This window comes from Petromyzon marinus, chromosome 4 (genome assembly GCF_048934315.1).
Source record: "Petromyzon marinus isolate PM22_M1 ecotype Great Lakes invasive population chromosome 4, UKy_Petmar_22M1.pri1.0, whole genome shotgun sequence".
Classification (NCBI taxonomy): domain Eukaryota; kingdom Metazoa; phylum Chordata; class Hyperoartia; order Petromyzontiformes; family Petromyzontidae; genus Petromyzon; species Petromyzon marinus.
In genome coordinates this window covers 5,525,957-5,545,815 of record NC_133670.1, presented here as the reverse complement: position 1 = coordinate 5,545,815, position 19,859 = coordinate 5,525,957, and positions in this window count along the sequence as shown.

Below are 19,859 nucleotides of genomic sequence, written 5' to 3'. Positions count from 1 at the left end.
AAAAAGCCAGCACCACATCTAGCAGTACAAGTGCTGTGAAATGCAAGGACAGTTGCTAATTTCAGGTTGTGGTGCCCTTTGAGGGGGGGGGGGTGGGGGATGGTGGGATGACCTCCGGAGCAGAGGTGATTATTAACGTCCGTGAATGACTTTCTGTAAAACGTTCTCCTGGCTGCTCTCGCCTCGGTGGACTCGAACGAGGACAACTCATTGTGAATGCGATACAGTCGTGGTGCACACAGCGCAGTCTGCCGGGAATGAGCACGCTGACCCAAGGCAGAAGTCCCCAGGACCACGAGGTTGCCGCTCCAGGTGATGTGTGTGTGTGTGTGCGTGAATTGAATAACAGCGATTGCCCTGGACGGCTATTTTTCTTTTTTTTTAAATACTCTCTGGTTTGTTGTGTTGCTCGTTGGTGGTGTGAGACGTATCAGAACGTTGCAATTTACGAACTGATTTGTCCGCGATAAATCCTAACATCGCAAAAAATGTAATAAATCGATCAACATCGGCCCGCTATTCCGAACTGAATCGGGTCGCGAGGGCAGCGACTCCACCAAGGCCCTCCCATCCTGCCCTGTCCTCCGCCAGCGGCATCAACTGTGGCCCCCAGGTCGCCAGTCTCTCCTCAGCCAGGCGCACCGACTGGTCTCTCCAGCGTGAAAAATATAATACAATAGCATACAAAATAGAATACAATTAAAATATTGGTTCAAAATAACAAACGTGCTTATCAATAATATCGGGGTTTTTTTTGCGGTGAGATCGCGTAAATGTAAATGTGTCGTTAAACTCACCACCACCCGACACAGCCAATTAGTTAGGTTTGTCACGTTGCGAGTACAGCACACAAAGTGTGTTGGGGAGCAAATCCACGACATTTACAATCTGAGTACGACGTATCGCCAGTAATTTCAACGAGCATCATCATTGCGGACAGCCAGATTTGTGGAGAAATCCGCCTCTTTTGTTCCTTAAATCGAGGGAGAGATGTGATGCCGTCACTTGTGAGCCCTTAATGAATGCGACGCAAATTACAATGGGGTGTCCAATGTCGGTTGTCTATATGGTAGTCAACGTGCATTGGGCATGCCCATTGTTCTTGTACCTCCTGTCGTTTGCGTGCAATAAAATAGCAGTGCCTGTTAATGTCTGGTGACCTGTGTAGGCATGCATTTAAACAGTGCATTGTTAAAACTTGATTTGGCGCTTTCGTGCCTGCAGGAATTACTCTTTGGTTCTTTAGAGAAAATAATAAATTAAATAGTAGCATACGACGTTTCGATCGCAACGCAAGCAATCATCATCAGGTACAAATGAAAGAGAAAACAAACCGAGCAAACTTAGAAATGTAATACAATACAACGCAGGTACATTTTGAATTAAAGATTTCGTGACCGCAGGGATTCATATTCTTGGTTCTTTCGGTAAAGTCACGTAGAAGGGAAACCATAAAATAATAAATACAAATATTATATTTTATTGTTTTAGATTTTTATTATTTTATTGTTTCCCTTCTACGTGGTGACTTTACCGAAAGAACCAAGAATACAACACAGATAGTCGGCTAACATAACAGTCAACACCCTACCTGGTTGATTACGTTCTTCCAAAGGTTGCTAAATTTAAGAGAGATATACAACACAGAACCGGAGACACATAGACAGACACATAAGTAGAGAGAGAGAGATAATAACAGAGACACACAGAGAAACAACGCGTCTGTGCCTCGACGCAGAGGCGTTGTTTCTCTGTGTGCCTTTGTGTGTGTCTCTCTCTGTGTCTCTGTTGTTATCTCTCTCTAGTTATGTGTCTGTCTATGTGTCTCCGGTTCTGTGTTTTATCTCTCTCTTCGATTTTGCAATCTTTGGAAGAACGTAATCAAGCAGGTACGGGGTTGACTGTTATGTTAGCCGATTATCTGTGTTGTATTGTATTCTATTTCTAAGTTTACTAGGATTGTTCTCTCTTTCATTTGTACCTGATGATGATTGCTTGTGTTGCAATCGAAACGTCGTATGCCATTATTAAATTTATTATTTTCTCTTTCTACGTGACTTTACCGAAAGAACCAAAGAGTAGTGTATCGTTAATTAACCTTATGGCGGGACCCCGGGATCCCGAATAAACGGAAGCAAAAAAAGAGTCGTCATTATTTATTTATTTATGTCGACTCCGTCCCACCGCACACATGAACGCCGTGACCCACCTGGTTTGGATCGTTCTGTTGTCGTGTCGTGTCCAAGCGCAGCAGCAGCGAGGACTAATGCGCAGAAGAGCTGAACAAGCGAATGCAATCCATGCTCGGGTATGGGCAGGATCATAACAAGTCTCATCCAAAGCTGCTCAAACTGCCTACACGACTGAAGTCCTTTATTTCTCATAACGGTATGCATAATACAGTGAAACTGCTCTCTTATCTTCATTATTATTCATGAAATTCCAATGTCTTCAGCCAGTAATTGTCATCAATCAATGACAATAACTTGCAGATATTCACAGATGAGATGCGTTGCACCGTTAATTCCTCCTGTTTGATTATAATACTTCTCTTGTCCGTATGCATCTGTGCAGATAGGTTTTTTTTGCAGTTAAGTCAAAGTCCCCACATACCGCTCGTATCAATGCGGATAATAATAGCGGAGACCCACTACTCTGTAGAGTAACATTGGTATAAACGCTTTATACAATATGAACAGCGCATTGAAAACGCGTACTATTTTACGTACTGTTTACAAAGTGTGTTCACAATTACACACTGAGAAACACGATGATTGACAGAGGGGTGTCAATTATTTTTTCGACAGTGTATTTAAATAGAGGTACTGTATGTAAGTAGTTTTCAGTTTTAAAAGCATAGTTTAACAAGACAACACTTACCACCATCCTTCAAAACCATTGGTGAAAAAGAGCAAAGTTTTTGTTTACATTGTAATATAATGTTTATATTATATATAATGTTTATGCGAGAGGCAGGGGCTTGTGGGACCCCGGGGTCCCGCCATAAGGTTCAATTAATAATTCGCTTCCAAGCAGCACTAACTAAGCCTGTAGCTATCCTAACGGTGACAAAAAAATGTATTTCTCTAAATTTCGATAGATTCTCTAATTAGTCGTGGCTAGTAGTAACTAGTTTGCACAGAACTTCAATATTATCAAAATCATTCGAGTGTCCTTGTTGGCACGAGTGTTCTGCCACTGCCGACAGTTGTATTTGGGAGAATTTAATATTCCTTTGGTGTTATTTTAGTCTCGTGCTGATCATTTGTCCTGTCTGTCCAACATAGCATTTTCCACAAGTGCAATTAATCCAGTACACACCTTATATTATTGATAGCTCTGGTATTACATATCTTTAGTTCCAAATATTTGTTTCTGTATTTATGTACCGTGCCAAATCTGACTCACATGTGTTGTTTTTCCAAAAATATGGCTACTTTTTCAGTTACTCCCACAATGTACGGCATTTTAATAGTTTTAATTACTTGGTCAGTTTCAATTCCCGTGTCATTTGATTTGGTTTTGGCATTCAGTGCCGTGTTGATTTGTGCATCATTGTAACCAGTCAATTGCAGTGCTGCTTTATCATGTTTAATTTCACTTCTCAGACTATCACCATCTGACACTTGATTAGCCCGATGTATGAGCGTCATGATGAGAGAGCATTTCTGTGCGGGGTGATGGTGTGACTCTGCATTCAAATAGGCGTCGGTGTGCATTTTCTTTCGTAAACACTGTGTTCTTTTACAATTTCGGCCGCGCCTGAGCAAAATATCCAGGTATGGGAGAATTATGTCAACTTCCACTTCCATGGTGAACTGAATGGTCGGGTTTTTGCGAGTTGAAGTGATTTAGAAATTCGTTACGTGTATCTTTGCCGTCCGGCGAGACCACCAGTGTATCATCCACATATCTAAGCAAAGCGGAGGGTTTTAGTGTGCTTGAAGCTATTGCTTTTGCTTCAAAATACTTCCATTTATAAATTCACAATCACAGGATACAAAAAAATCACCTTTCCACGAGAAATAGGCGTTCTTTCGACAGTGTTCAGCTAGTCGTGGGATATATTTGGCTAAACCTGTGTTCGTTAACAGTCTTGACTTAAAGCTTTCGTGACTGCAGGAATTCATATTCTTTGTGTCTTTCGGTAAAGTCACGTAGATAGGTTCACAGAAAATAACAAAAAACTACAACGTTTCGATCGCAACACGAGCGGTCGTCATCAGGAAAAGGGGGTTAGCCTCTAAAGGCAAACTGCTTATAAAGGTTTGAAATGGGCGTAACCCAAGTGCCATCAGCATGGGCGGGGCAGCTAATGTTAATGTAAGTGATGGTACTCATAGAGGGCAACCACGGCGCTGGTGGTGGGTTTACACCAATTAAAGGGCTGCCAATTTATCATTACACCTCGCTTTACACACTCACACTGTGGACGGTGGAGGTTGCTGCTAGAGGTGATGGTACGCGTAGAGGGCCACGACGGCACTGGTGGTGGGCTTCCACCAATAAAGGGCTACTGCTAGTGGTGATGGTAGTAGTGGGCAGTGATGGTCCCGGTGGTGGGCTTCCACCAATTAAAGGGATGCCAGATCTAAAATGGAAACATTACAGCCAGTTATGACATACACTGGTTGATAACGTCCTTACAGTTATTGCTGAGTTTGTACCCATCTTCTCGGTTGCATGTGCTCAGGCAATTTGGATTTCCCCTCTCCCTGAGAAAACCCAATTGAGCATCCATAGAAGGTACGTTTTTCCTCCCATACATGAGATAAAACGGCAAGAATCCCGTGAAAGAATGGGGGGCCATCCTGTACGCCAGTGGTGGGGAACCTTTTTTCTGCCAAGGGCCATTTGAATATTTATAACATCATTCACGGGCCATACAAAATTATCAACTTAAAAATTAGACTGTTATATTTGGTCAAACATTTAGTTAACTCACCCCTAATGTGATGGCTGGAACTGCTTCTCTTTGGTGAGGCGTGTGATGTGAGCTGGTATTGACGATGTTGCTACTCGCAACTGCTTTTCCAGGTTTGCTCCTAGATTTTTTTGAATTTCGAATCCCACCTGCGGTTGCCTTGGCAGGGCCACACCAAATGATTATGTGGGCCTTGTAGGGCCCGCGGGCCGGACGTTCCCCACCCCTACTGTGTGCAGATAATACATTTGTAACTTGCAAATCCCGATCCGTTTGCGTCGCGTCATCCGCCTGACAGAGCATGGGTGTCAGAGTCCTATTTAATCGCTCTACCATCCCATCCGTCTGGGGATGGTATGACGATGTTCTCATTTTCTTAGTGCCCAAAGCGTCGCAGACCTTGCGCAGCAGCTTCAACGAGAAATTCCGCCGCTGGGCAGTGAGCAACTGCTCAGGGACCCCCTTGTCCATTACGTATGCATACAAAAACGCCTCACCAATCGAAGCCGCCTACTGGTCAAGGCATAGGCCATCATGAGAAATACTCAACGCACACCAAGAGAAATTTGTTCCCTCTTTGAGTGGCTGGGAAAGGCCCAAGGATATTGAGCGCCTCCAACTCGTTAATACGTGAAACCGGAATGGATTGCAGTGGAGGCTGAGATTTCGTAAGTGGCGGTTTCCTATGCGCACACTCCGTACACCCTTGGATCAAGTGGCACACATCGCTCGACATACCCGGCCAATAATAATCACGCTGGCTGGCGGTGTGACGATGACGGCAATGGAGCCCACGCAGGAGATCTTCCACGTGGTCGGACGATGGAGAGAGATGTCGGTGAACAGCGACACAGCCAGGCCCCAGGACCCAGGACCCACACGAGTCCCGAGCTCCCGGTCCACTCCCCTCTATATCCCCCCCAGGCGTGGCTAAGCCCCGCCTCCAGCCACGCCCTCTCGTGGAACCTTCGAGCAGGTTCCCGGAGCATCTCGGCTAACCCCACCAGTTACCTTTGCCCAGTAACGCCCCTTTCCCTGATTCGCTGTTGCCTCTGTGGCTGTACCCGTGAAACCCTTCCCAGGCCAGCAGGTCTCACTTTGTCATTTTAGCAGGTGCAGTGAGGGAAAAAAAGTATTTGATCCCCTGCTGATTTTGTACGTTTGCCCACTGACAAAGAAATGATCAGTCTATAATATTAATGGTATGTTTATTTGAATGGTGAGAGACAGAGTAAAAACAAAAAAATCCAGAGAAACGCATGTCAAAAATGTTATAAATTGATTTGCATTTTAATGAGGGAAATAAGTATTTGACCCCTCTGCAAAACATGACTTAGTACTTGGTGGCAAAACCCTTGTTGGCAATCACAGGGGTCAGACGTTTCTTGTAGTTGGCCACCAGGTTTGCACACATCTCAGGAGGGATTTTGTCCCACTCCTCTTCGCAGATCTTCTCCAAGTCATTAAGGTTTCGAGGCTGACGTTTGGCAACTCGAACCTTCAGCTCGCTCCATAGATTTTCTATGGGATTAAGGTCTGGAGACTGGCTAGGCCACTCCAGGACCTTAATGTGCTTCTTCTTGAGCCACTCCTTTGTTGCCTTGGCCGTGTATTTTGGGTCATTGTCATGCTGGAATACCCATCCACGACCCATTTTCAATGCCCTGGCTGAGGGAAGGAGGTTCTCACCCAAGATTTGACGGTACATAGCCCCGTCCATCGTCCCTTTGATGCGGTGATGTTGTCCTGTCCCCTTACCAGAAAAAAAACACCCCCAAAGCATAATGTTTCCACCTCCATGTTTGACGGTGGGGATGATGTTCTTGGGGTCATAGGCAGCATTCCTCCTCCTCCAAACACGGCGAGTTGAGTTGATGCCAAAGAGCTCCATTTTGGTCTCATCTGACCACAACACTTTCACCCAGTTGCCCTCTGAATCATTCAGATGTTCATTGGCAAACTTCAGACGGGCATGTATATGTGCTTTCTTGAGCAGGGGGACCTTGCAGGCGCTGCAGGATTTCAGTCCTTCACGGCGTAGTGTGTTACCAATTGTTTTCTTGGTGACTATGGTCCCAGCTGCCTTGAGATCATTGACAAGATCCGCCCGTGTAGTTCTGGGCTGATTCCTCACCGTTCTCATGATCATTGCAACTCCACGAGGTGAGATCTTGCATGGAGCCCCAGGCCGAGGGAGATTGACAGTTCTTTTGCAAATAATCGCACCAACTGTTGTCACTTTCTCACCAAGCTACTTGGCAATGGTCTTGTAGCCCATTCCAGCCTTGTGTAGGTCTACAATCTTGTCCCTGCCATCTTTGGAGAGCTCTTTGGTCTTGGCCATGGTGGAGAGTTTGGAATCTGATTGATTGATTGCTTCTGTGGACAGGTGTCTTTTATACAGGTAACAAGCTGAGATTAGGAGCACTCCCTTTAAGAGTGTGCTCCTAATCTCAGCTCGTTACCTGTATAAAAGACACCTGGGAGCCAGAAATCTTTCTGACTGAGAGGGGGTAAAATACTTATTTCCCTCATTAAAATGCAAATCAATTTATAACATTTTTGACATGCGTTTTTCTGGATTTTGTTTTTGTTATTCTGTCTCTCACTGTTCAAATAAACCTAACATTAAAATGATAGACTGATCATTTTTTTGTCAGTGGGCAAACGTACAAAATCAGCAGGGGATCAAATACTTGTTTCCCTAACTGTATAACCCTGTCATCACACTAGTAACGAATTGGCATGTTCTGTTTACGCGACAGACCTTACTAATTGGCTGTGTTGGGTGGTGGCGGGTTTAATGACAAATTTATATTTATGCGATCTAACCCAAAAAAAAACCTAGATTACGTATATTGTTAAACAAACGTTCTTCTGCATAACTGCTGTAGTTATTTCTCCTCTGGAAAATACAGTATAGATTCGTTATTTCCTGAATATTATACAAAAGATGCTATGCAAGAGCATAGCCCTTACCATGACAATTTTGAGAACGCTGATCCTTGTGGACTGCTTTAATGTCACGTGTACATAATTAACAAAGATATGACATTTTATATAATTGCAAATGAGAGCAGGTGTGCGTTACACAGCATATTACGACATTTTGCGGGTGCCAGTTAAATGATCAGTGGTAAGCTGCTTTAGTAATGAATTGGAAGTGTGCACCAGAAAGACGCATTCATGAAAACCTTTGGTAATTTCCGCTGGCTTGCACATATGCACGTCCAATTTATAGACTGTCCAGTCGTGTGATGTATTTGTATTGCATAGCACGTGGTCACATTTAATATAACCATACGAAAAGCTCACTACGACACGGTGTGATAAACATGCGCCACCAAGTGTTTTTTAAACACCATATCCTAGAATACGGTTTGACTTTATGTGGTGGTAAAATGCAAGTTAGGTAATAGAAAAACTAAATTTCTATAATATGTAGACACGCAAACATCCTTTCCAAATAATAATTATCCCCATCAGTGTAGGAATTGCTGCCCATCGCAGAGTGGGGGCACGATGTTTTAGGATTCTGTGGATTCGAGGAGCGTGGATTTTTTTTCGTGAAATTAAACATGACATACAGTATCAAATACAATAACAACTCAACGCGCTCGTCAATAAAACCTTGGCCATAAAGAAAGTAATGTTTTGGGTCAATTGCCCTTCTTCTTTCTGGCCCGTGTCATGATCCGACCATATCCGTTCAGTGCTCGCTTCTATTCGCTGAACGAACACATTTGAATGTTGCACTCATTACACGCAAAGTGCTTGCCACAAAAGAACCACAATACCTTGCTGATCTCGTCAAGGAGCATAAACCATCATGCGAACTCTGGTTATCCTCGCAGCGGTTTTTGGCTAGCCATCAAACAAAGACGGTTATTACATCGCGCGCTTTCAATAACGCACTTCTGCGGCCGTCTGGAATGCTCTTCCTTCCGATATTAGTAAGCCAATGGAGCTATGCACTTTTAAATTTAGATTGAAAACTCATTTCTTTAGAACTGCTTTTTGTGTTGATACTCTTTGGTTCTTTCGGTAAAGTCACGTAGGTAGAAAAATAAAACAAAATGAAAATAATATATCATGACGTTTCGATCGCAACACAAGCGGTCATCCTCAGGCGGAAAAAATAATCCAGCAGTGGAACTGCTGAACCAGCGAGAGAGCTGTTACAACAAGGAGGTTAAATATGTGGCGATGGGCAAGCAAGCGGGGTCTGACCTGGAAAGGAATTCCATCCACGGACGCAAGCAAGTCAGTTGTGTTAATGGGGGAGATTAGGGAGAGAGAGAATAGGTAGGGAGATTAACATGAATGAGCTTCCGTCGCCGCATAAAAGTATCATCCCCGCATATGTGCACAACAGCAGTGTTAATGAGACATTAGCACCATGAGAATACAATCCAAAGGACATGTGAGCATGAGAGTGCAATCCAAAGGGCATGTGAGCATGAGAGTGCAATCCAAAGGACATGTGAGAGATATAAGAGAGAGGCACAGAGAGAGACACACAAAGAGAGTCGGAAATAACAGCTAACATAGGCAGGTAGGATGGAAACATCAACAACCAGTTAAGACTTTACCTGGTTAATAACGTCCTTCCAATGATTGCTCAGTTTGTACCCATCTTCTCTTTGAGATATAGTATTCACCTCATTATTATAGTATAAGACTATGTTTCACATATCCTGGAGTCGTTTTGCAAATGGGGGGGGGGGGGGTAATATTTAAAATTTAGACCATGACGTTATTTGACATCATGGGATCTTAAATGACCACCGTGAATCAGATGGCTTTCATCTTTGATAAAATATTGACAAATAGGGGTTATCTTGGCAATCAGAGTCCGGTAGACATTTCTGTGTGGCAGCTGTCTTGGAACTCTGCACGTATATCATGAGCACAATGATGCAATCACAATAATTCACCTATACAATACTCACACGATCCCCAGTGACACTCAAGCAATGCTCTCTATAACTTTTACAGCTGCCACAGCCTACCTTGGCCTGCAGTGTTGAAGTCATGCGCCTTCCAGACACGTTGTAAAATTAGAGATTCAACTGTGAAAATGCTCTAGTTCATTCCCACAACAGTACATCGATTTGTGTTAATAATTCAGGTTCCATTTTCGCCCTTTTATGACATACAACCTTTAAAACTTGTGTAAAGCTATAACCGTATCAAGCAATGAAACCTCCAATATGAATATTGTTATAAATAATTCACACCAGCGGGGATGTGACCAAATTATCAAAGGACAAATGTAGACAAAATTATGTAAGTGTTAAATATCATGACAATTTTTGTAATAAAAGGGTAGTGATCAATCATAACTCGAATATTAAGACTTTGACCTAAAGTGAACTCATCATCCGTGACTGGCAAGACTATTGTTAAAGCTTGTGCCAGTGCTAGCATACGATCGGCCACCACGATGTCCAGGGCCACTGCGTCCAGATGCAGAAAGGCGGCTTGGGCCAGGGCGATTATATTAATAGATCAAGTTTTGTTTGCATGTTCACCACAAGTACGTGTTGTTATTGCAGGCATAATTACTTGCAAAAGGTTTCTATTTGGTGTTTGAACACCTTACCACCTAAATTTTGATTTAAAGCTTTTGTGACTGCAGTAATTCATATTCTTAGTTTTTTCGGTAAAGTCACGTTGAAGAGAAACAACAAAATAACAAAATATATATAAAACAATAAAAAATTCTCACGACGTTTCGACCATAACTCAAACGGTCATCATCAGGTGTGTTGGTTTGCATAAATTTATTTTTAAACGGCAAATTTATTTATTTAAAAAAAATACATTTATGCAAACCAATACACCTGATGATGACCGTTTGAGTTATGGTCGAAACGTCGTGAGAATTTTTTATTGTTTTATATATATTTTGTTATTTTGTTGTTTCTCTTCAACGTGACTTTACCGAAAAAACTAAGAATATACCTTACCACCTGTTTTATTGCCTGAAAGGTTAAAACCTATTCTTATTTTTTCATACCAAAGTGAACTTGTAGTTTCGCACCTACGTTGATTTCTGCTGCTGTCGCTGGTGCCATGAAATTTGTATTAAAACATCTCCTCCCAAACTTGAACAAGCAATCGAGTACTCGTCTTCTTTGGCAGTTCCGCCATTCCATGAAGACCAACACGGGCAGTCGTTGAACTTACAGCCTTCTGAATGTGAGTTGAGCCACCTTACCTACTGAAACAGCCAGCCTGTCTTTCGTACAGAGTAAATTATCCTGAGTAATTACTTATCAAATTAGGCACAAGCATTGTACATGTGTAATGACACCCGATACAGTTGTCTTCAACAGTAGGAGTCTTTATTTCTCCAGGCAAGAGACACAGTCTTTCCGAATAGGCTTTTCTCCCAGCGTCCCGAGCTCTTGCGTTTCCCCCTTATGTATCCCTCAAAGCAATTTCTCGAAGATTCCTTGACCCACTTTCCTTCCAGCCAATCACTATCCCACTTTCCCCAACCGATCCCAACCTACCTCCCTCCCGGTCAATCATCCTCCGTTTCCCACTCTTCCATTTGTTTTTCTCCCCCACAATTCCTTCAATTTTCTTGCCTCTAACCAATCCCCTTTCAGGCTCATTAGATAGAAATCAGAGGGCTTGTTTTACTTACTGATTACACTATGTAACACAATTTTTGTTCCTGGGTAGTATGTGTTCTTTTCTAATTGCTTATGCCTCAAAAGTATAGAAGATGCCTATTATTATTCCCCACAAACTTTGCTTTTGTGACCAGGACTTTATGTGAAGGAATGACACAAATGCACACCACGTTTTCTCATCGAAAATAGGTAAATTTCAAAATATCACTGTCCTGGCGACAAAAAAAAGTTTGTGGGGAATAATAGCCATTTTCTGTACTTTTTAGGCATGAGCAATTAAGAAATAACACTACTCAGGAACAAAAAAATTGTTACACAGTGTTATACATTTGTAGTGGGTTCTATTGAGGCACACGCTTGGACTTGGAGGCAACACTTTTTAGTAATGAACACAAGAGGTGCTCTACGTCAACGGGATAACTACATAGGGTGGTGACCGCCGCTCCTAACTAGCTAACACTCGCGGGGATCTATATAGTTCGACCAGGACAGCTAACAGGCCGCCTGAAGACCAGAGACCGAGGATCGTAGGTGGCGGCTTCATTCCCAGGGTGAACAGCCCAGATCCCTCTCGGGACTTGGCTTATAACCGCTCCAGGGTGGCCGGCTCCACCCTTGGCCAGGCCCCCCTCCAGAACCTTCGGGAGGGTGGCCGGGTTCCACATCACGTGACCCGACCTCAGTGACACCGGAACCCTGCCCTCCACTGAGTCATGCCGTGCCATGCTCACACTGGTTCCATGGAGAAGCGCCACGCATACAGTACCCGTCATCGCTCGGTACTGTCGCTACACAGTAGTGACACCATTTATGTCACTACACATTGCATTCATCACAACCTGTTAACCAGGTAATGCATGCATGAGGATATTCACTTGTGATTTGAGCTCAATTCTCACATTTTAATACAACACAACAGATGCAGTCATGACCTCAAATACAGTATCTGCATTCTACCCTTCAACAAATCACTAGTCTACTGACGGAAATTAGATTGATGTTGAATTGCTTTAAGTAAAAAACTAATCATTTAAACAAAGATAAAGGGTGAGTAAAAAGGTTGCATATGTTAAGACCTCAATTTTATGGAAAAGCATAAACCTATATGGCCGTCTTTGCGTGTTTTTGTGACTAAAAAGCCTACAGCCCAACAAAAGAAGAATACCCAGCAGTTTATAAAATACAGAGTTATATAATGCACTTCACGTAACGCTCTATGGAACCTGGAGGACACCAGAGTGGTATATACGCTAATACTCCAGTGAAAGAGTATCTGTCAACATGACAAAAATATGCACTGGGTTACAAACTATCAGCAAAATATGCCGAGGTGGAAAAGCAGGTGACTGCAAAGCTATATAGGAAATACATCAACAGTGTCTGCCCTGTCGGCATGATTGTACGTAAGTTATGTTCTTGTCAGTCACTAATAGGCTGCACCACGTGCCATTTTTTTCCCTTGTACACATTCCTGCGGAGGGAGCTGGTAGGAACGTTGGGTTGCTCGGTCAATGGCCAGGGTCAACGGCGGCACCACGTGGTGTATTCTGCAAATATGCCCGACTGTGAGGGCGGGCACAAGCCGGCGTGATTAGGTTAAACGTTGAGTTTTATAAGGGCACCACGGGGTGACCAGCCCCTCCCCATCCAGCCCCACCCCTCCCACCCCCCACCCAGCCTCACCCTCCCCACCCAGCCCCTCCCCACCCTCTCCACCCTCCCCACCCAGCCCCACCCTCCCCACCCTCCCCACCCAGCCCCTCCCCACCCTCCCCTCTCCACCCAGCCCCACCCCACCCATTTTGGATGCACGACGGACGGATGGACACAATAACCCCCTGTGGACTGGTATAACCAGGAGGTTCCTACCAGCAAAAGAAACTTCGTACATGTAAACCGTTCACCTTTATATTCATATCGCATCACGAGTACAGTACTGTTCTACTTCCCTTATACAATTTAAGTCGGCCGTTACAAAGGAAAGCGCTTCACACACAGTGACCGACTGACAGCAGCCTGCAAATCAAAGTTCAGCTCCTTATATTAAACCACGTTAGGCCAATGAAGACAGCTGTCACATTTTGGATTATACTTGTTTTTCTGCTATTATGTTGTTAACAAAGCATCTGGTACTCCTCAATCAATTGTGAGGTGCCAAGGTGATGACGATGATGTCACAATGATGTCACGATGATGTCACAGCCAATGATGTCACAGCCAATGATGTCACAGCCAAGGTGACGACGATGATGTCACAGCCAATGCTTAAAGTCTGTGGGGGTGGAAAAAAACATTCCACTGCGGAAAACACTTCCAACAAAAAAAAGCATTCGAACAGTCGTTGACAAACACCGCCAAAGACATCAACAGAAACATGAAGTATTTGAATGATGGGTTGTAAATTGCACGCCATCAACAAACACGTCTTGTTCAAAGTCATGAAAAAAAACACGTTTCAAATATTACAACTTGCCAAACACAATAACCCTCGAAATATTTTTTGCAGAAATAATTTAAAACGAAAAGCTAACAATGCAGAAACCTACTCAAAGCAAATCACACGCTTAAACAAATGACAATATTGCCAAACATAATAACCCTCAAAATGTTTGGAAAATTTATTTTAAACATTAAACTAACAATGCAAAAACCTACTCAAAGCAAATCATCGTAACCTGTTCAAATGAACGTAATCTTACAGCCCTGTTCTGCAGTGAAGCTCTTAACTTATCTCTTCTTGGCAAGGAATCAGGTCACACAAAGTAATCCCAGAACACGCCATATGGGGTCTCTTATCAAATCATTTCAGGCACCTTTTTTTGGTCATCCCGATGCGATAGTATCACACCGCTGCATCCAATGAACACACCACTGCATCCAACAATCTGCCATCTTCTTTCCTAGAATCAGAAATCGTGTTTAAAGTGAGGTGAACATTTATAGTATGCTGAAGGTGCCAAATATGTGACTGTTCATCCACTTGATTCGTAATATATCACATTCACTCTTCTCTGCCTTCAGGGCTCAAATCATGTTTTCTGTTAACACTCCAAACTCTAAAGTACACAGGCGAACACATGCCTGCCTGTAATATCACACCGCAAGCGAGAACAGTGCAGGATACAAAATTATTACTCCCAACTCTTGCTCTGTACCACGTGTGCAATTAAGTTGTGTGCAAGCGTCAGACCATAAGCGGATATCCTCAAAAGCTGCCACGTATCCTCCTCACGTGTCCACAACGGAAACGACACCACTGTGCTTCCGAGCCTCCATGAATCACTGCAGCAACCTGGCACCCAACAATCTGAAGTTAACATAATACTAACTTAAAACTGCCAAATGACGACAAATCACAAATACAGTTGGTTACTAAACTAAATGTTGTACCGGTGAAATTTAAGCACTAAAGGGTGATGAAAATGGATTAAAGGGAGCTTGTGAAACGCTGCTTTGTTTCACTATGTTGCTTAATCTAGTGTATCTGAGAAACTGCAAAGGAGCCCAAGCTTAACACATGTTCAAATATCTGCCGTCTTTTTGTTCTTACTAAATACAGTTTTGCTGGTTAATAAATTCATCATCTTCCAAAGACCTTCCGAAATCCTCAGTGCCAAGGGGTTTTTTTTTCTCTCTCTCTCGAACTTCTGAAGTTCCGATTATCCGACAAACATGCTAAACCCATAACTGGCTTTTCTGTCACATGTGAATGAAACTGCTGGGCTTCGTGTCCAGAAAGGCAGCGGCGATTCGCGAGCGTTGCCACCATCTACTGGCCTTCCTATGTTGCTGCAGAAGTCAACGGCACACTCGCTTTATACACGGTACTCGTAGGAGGGTCATCTCAATGGAGTTACTACAATAACGCATCACTTACCCTCTGTAGACCTTTGAATTGTTTTTGTTCTCAGGGACGGCCCGTCCATACAGGCGAACCTAGCGGACCAAGTTAAGTGGGGGGACGGCCAAATTCAGTGGAAAAAAATACAAATTTAAAAAATACAAAATAACGAAGATGTCATTATTTCAATTCCTGTGCGCGTACGGAGGGAATATTAACTAGAATGAATTTCTCAACATTTCTGAGAATGCATTGGTTGGACGAAAGGACAAACCGAATAATTATGCCTGTGATAAAAAAAATACGCTGAAAAAAACATTCAACGGATAATAGGGGCAAAATGTTACCAACTTTACCAAAAAAACCTCAGCCCAGATACACCCTTGGGGTGGGGGCGCTGATTGCATGGTTCGTCTTGGGCGCCAGCTGCTGGCGCTGCTTGTTCTATACGTCAGACGATTATAAACAGATTGCATCAAAGGTCCACTTGCACTTCTATATGCATACACCAATTATCGGCTCACGCAATACTATACGCGTTCACTGCAATGGGAAAGTGCTTTAAGTATATATTTTTTAAATGTACATTTAAAAAAGATATTTTTGTTCACACACACACAGAAGCACTTATAAAATGACTTGGTTAAGACGTTCCTGATGAAGATGTAGACCATACTCTTTTGTTATTTCGGTAGATTCACGTAGATTGAAAATTAATAGATCACGACGTTTCGATCTATTATTTTTTTTATCTACGTGACTTTACCGAAAGAACCAAAGAGTATAGATTCCTCCAGTCACGAAAGCTTCAAATCAAGATGTAGACCAACACATGTACAGCAATAAATACCACGTAAATCGTAAGGTTTAGCTACAAATGCCTAACCCTTAAACGTTAACATCATGAGTTTCAAGCGCTCTATAATAGTACAGTGCTACGAAGTTTAAACTTAAATGCAAATTTGTGAAGTGGCAATGTTTCGTTTAATTTAGGTCTTTGTAAGACGGCACGAGAACACAAAGGCTAAACTCATTCTCTAACTTTGCTGAAATTTATAATCACGTGTGAAAGAGCACGTGGTTATGCAGGCAGTAGCTCATCAAATAAAAAAACATGCATGTAGATTATTTTGCTGATAGAAAATTACCACATAAGCCACTTTGTTGCGCTATTATTTGTGGCCAGGTCGCTTCTGATAAATACGTTAATAGTTCAGTGGGCTATACCTGGTAAGATGCATTAAAGTTTCGTTTTATTTGCATATTTTTTTTAAAAAAGTGATATTTACCTTTCCAATACTTTTTGTAGTATTTGTTGTTGTTACGTTCTGACCCTTCCCTACTGTAATCTGTTATAAAGAGCTTCACAGCTCATCAAATTCCTCCAGTATATAACTATATATTCTGATTCTGAAACTCTACCAAGGGCCCCCAATAATCTGCATGGTTCCCCTTGGCTATTCGGGATTAATCCCAAAGGCTACTTACTCGACATTCTACTCACACACCAGCCAGTCATTCATTTTACACGGTAGATTATAAACAACAGAGGGAAAACTCCAAACAACACATTGTCCTTGAAGCAACACAAAACATGAAACAATAGAACACATGAGGGTTGTGTACTCGTGTATTAGACCGCCCAATACTGCTATGAATGTCATCAGAGTACGGATTTAAAGTCAAAGCTGCAAGCATATAAACGGTACTAAAGTATATACTATGTTGTCAAAATGAATGTGATTACATTAACCCAAAAAACCCGTATTATGGAGTACTGATAACTTCAAACATTTTTAATGAAAACTCAAAGCAGATGCTTGTCGCAACACTGTATTGAAATGGAATTATAACAAACAGTGGAATCACCTTATAAACTTGGCTCAGCAAAAAAATCTGGCATATCCTGGAATGAGCGAAATTCATCTTCGTATGGTGAAGAATGACTTCCATACTGCAGGTGAATAAATTAACTACAGCCTCTGCACTATGAAAAAGAGAAATCGGCTTCGCCAGCCAGAACCACGTCTGACTCCATTGGACGAGTTTGAGTGAGTGAGTGTGTGTAATCTAGAGAAGCTGGCACCAGCCTGGCGTGACTAAAAGATTTATGTAGACTTCAGCAGAGCAGCTTCCATAACACTTTGGGTGTTTTGTCTAGAGCTTCCAGTCTGGAAATTTAACTCCAACAGTATATAATAGTTGGAAATGTGCAAGCCTGTGATCTTGAGCATATGAAAGAGAAAATACAGCTATGGTGAGTATAATATTTCTTCTGGGTGCCACAAAGTAATGCGTCAGAACTGTGAGCATATGGAAGACATCAGGAAAGTGACACTTTATCTGGGTTCACATCTCCAGGTCAGTGCAAATGTTTCACTTTGGCCCACTGGGAGTCAGAAATGTAATCTTACTCACTTAAGTGCCCAAAAGGCTGCCATTTGTCCAATAAATAGTCTTAGCAAACAATCATGTAAAACGCAAGACGCTTTAAAAAAAAAGGCCTTCACTGCGGCTGCGGTGCGATGCGAATTGTTTGCCATTTGCAAGAAATCCAGTGCTTTGGAAAACATACGCGAGACAGGATTACAAACATCCCTACGGATAGGTCAAGAGGTCAAGTAGGTCAGCAAATGATATGCTTACTACAGCAAAGATCTGTGATCCAATGATCCGTGAATTCCTGTGATTGGCCCGCTTTCCTTGAAAAAAAATCCATCAAAAAAATCACGGACATGTTGCAAACATTTGATTCACTTGCGAGAAATATCATTATTTGAAATGGCGACTATTTTCCTGATGGAAACGACCTCTATCCTCAGGCGTCAAAACATATTTAAATGCAACAATTGTAAACTCCTCCAGGCAGAATAAAACACGCAGCGTTGTTTTGCAGAATGAAATATCATAGGATCTGGGCTGGCGTGCAATGGCATAATCAGAATTGCAGGTGAGCAATAGCGAATTACCTCCAGAGTCGTACATATGACAGTAATGTTCCCCTAATGGGCATCATGATCGATGTTGTTTAAACTTTACTGGCAATCCCCAGGCTCTGCCTGGATCTGGTCGTGATATTAATCTCCAGCTGTGACCCTGATAAGCCAATTTGTAAACACGGTTAAGCTCCTCCTGTGCATCCACAGGACAATTTATTTTTACAAGCCATGTCTGCTTGTTAAGATGTAGCCTAGTACCCAATACCATTTCAGTCCAGTTTCTGTAGATGTCCAGTGTTTGCACAACTAGTACAACAACTGAACAGTTAAGATAATTAACAAAGATTAACCGTATGTATTGAATGAGACGTGCCATTGGGTATAGGGCACGCAATTTCGGGATGACTGTCACACGTGTATACACAGGAATCTGGCTTTCTGATGTACAGCACGTGACTTTTGTGCATGTTGACATTCCATAATCACTTTACTGTAGTTGCTCTATTTTTACAACTCATTCTGTACAAATACGAGTTGCAGAATGTCCAATGGTTGTCTGCAAAACGCTGTTGGTGTCGGTGTCAAGGAGAGTAAACCCTCTTCTATCCGCGACGGTTACGTTCTTAAAAACGCTCGCTAATGGAGAATTCGCGAATGCAGAAACCTTGTCGCAATGGGAAAAATGGGGTTACGGTCCTGTATGAGTGAACATGGTGGTGGGGGGGGGGTTAAATGTTGAATAACAATGACTACAATAAATAAAACATAAAGCGCAATTATTTTTTTTGTATTCATATTCTTGGTTATTTTGGTAAAGTCACGTAGAAAGGAAGCAATAAAATAAAAATATAAAACAATACAATTATCACGACGTTTCGACTGCAACGCAAGCAATCATCATCACCTGATGTCGTGAGAATTTAATTGTGTTATATTTTTATTTTATTGTTTCCCTTCTACGTGACTTTACCGAAAGAACCAAGAATATGAATCCCTGCAGTCACGAAAGCTTTAAATAAAAAATAAGGTTTAACTTTGAAGATGATGATTTGATGAGATGGGAGGTGGTGAAAAATTCATGACTCCTCACGAGATGCAGGTGTTTGAAAACGACGCACAGTTATCATTTTAGCACTCTGTCGGCCAAGCGCAGACACACTCTCACCAGTATCTAGCCGATAGACGGATAGATTTCCGACGTGAATACAGCATTATGTCCAACTTCTGTGAGCTTCTTCAGTTCCTTAAGAAGCTCCCAGCACGTGGAGCGATGACAAGTCAGACTTCGTGCCGAACAAAACGCGCCACAAACCCGCCCGCACACGCCAGAGCCGTGCAGGAACAACCGTGAAGACCTTTGCAGTCCGTGTGAAAGTTGTCGTTTCAAATGGGAAAACAATGCCCAAAATGTGTCCTCAAATCAAAGGCAATTGTTGCCAATCCTGATACGTTGTTACGCTGCAATGGGAAGACTTTTCACAGCGTGATGCTTCATCAACAGAAACGGG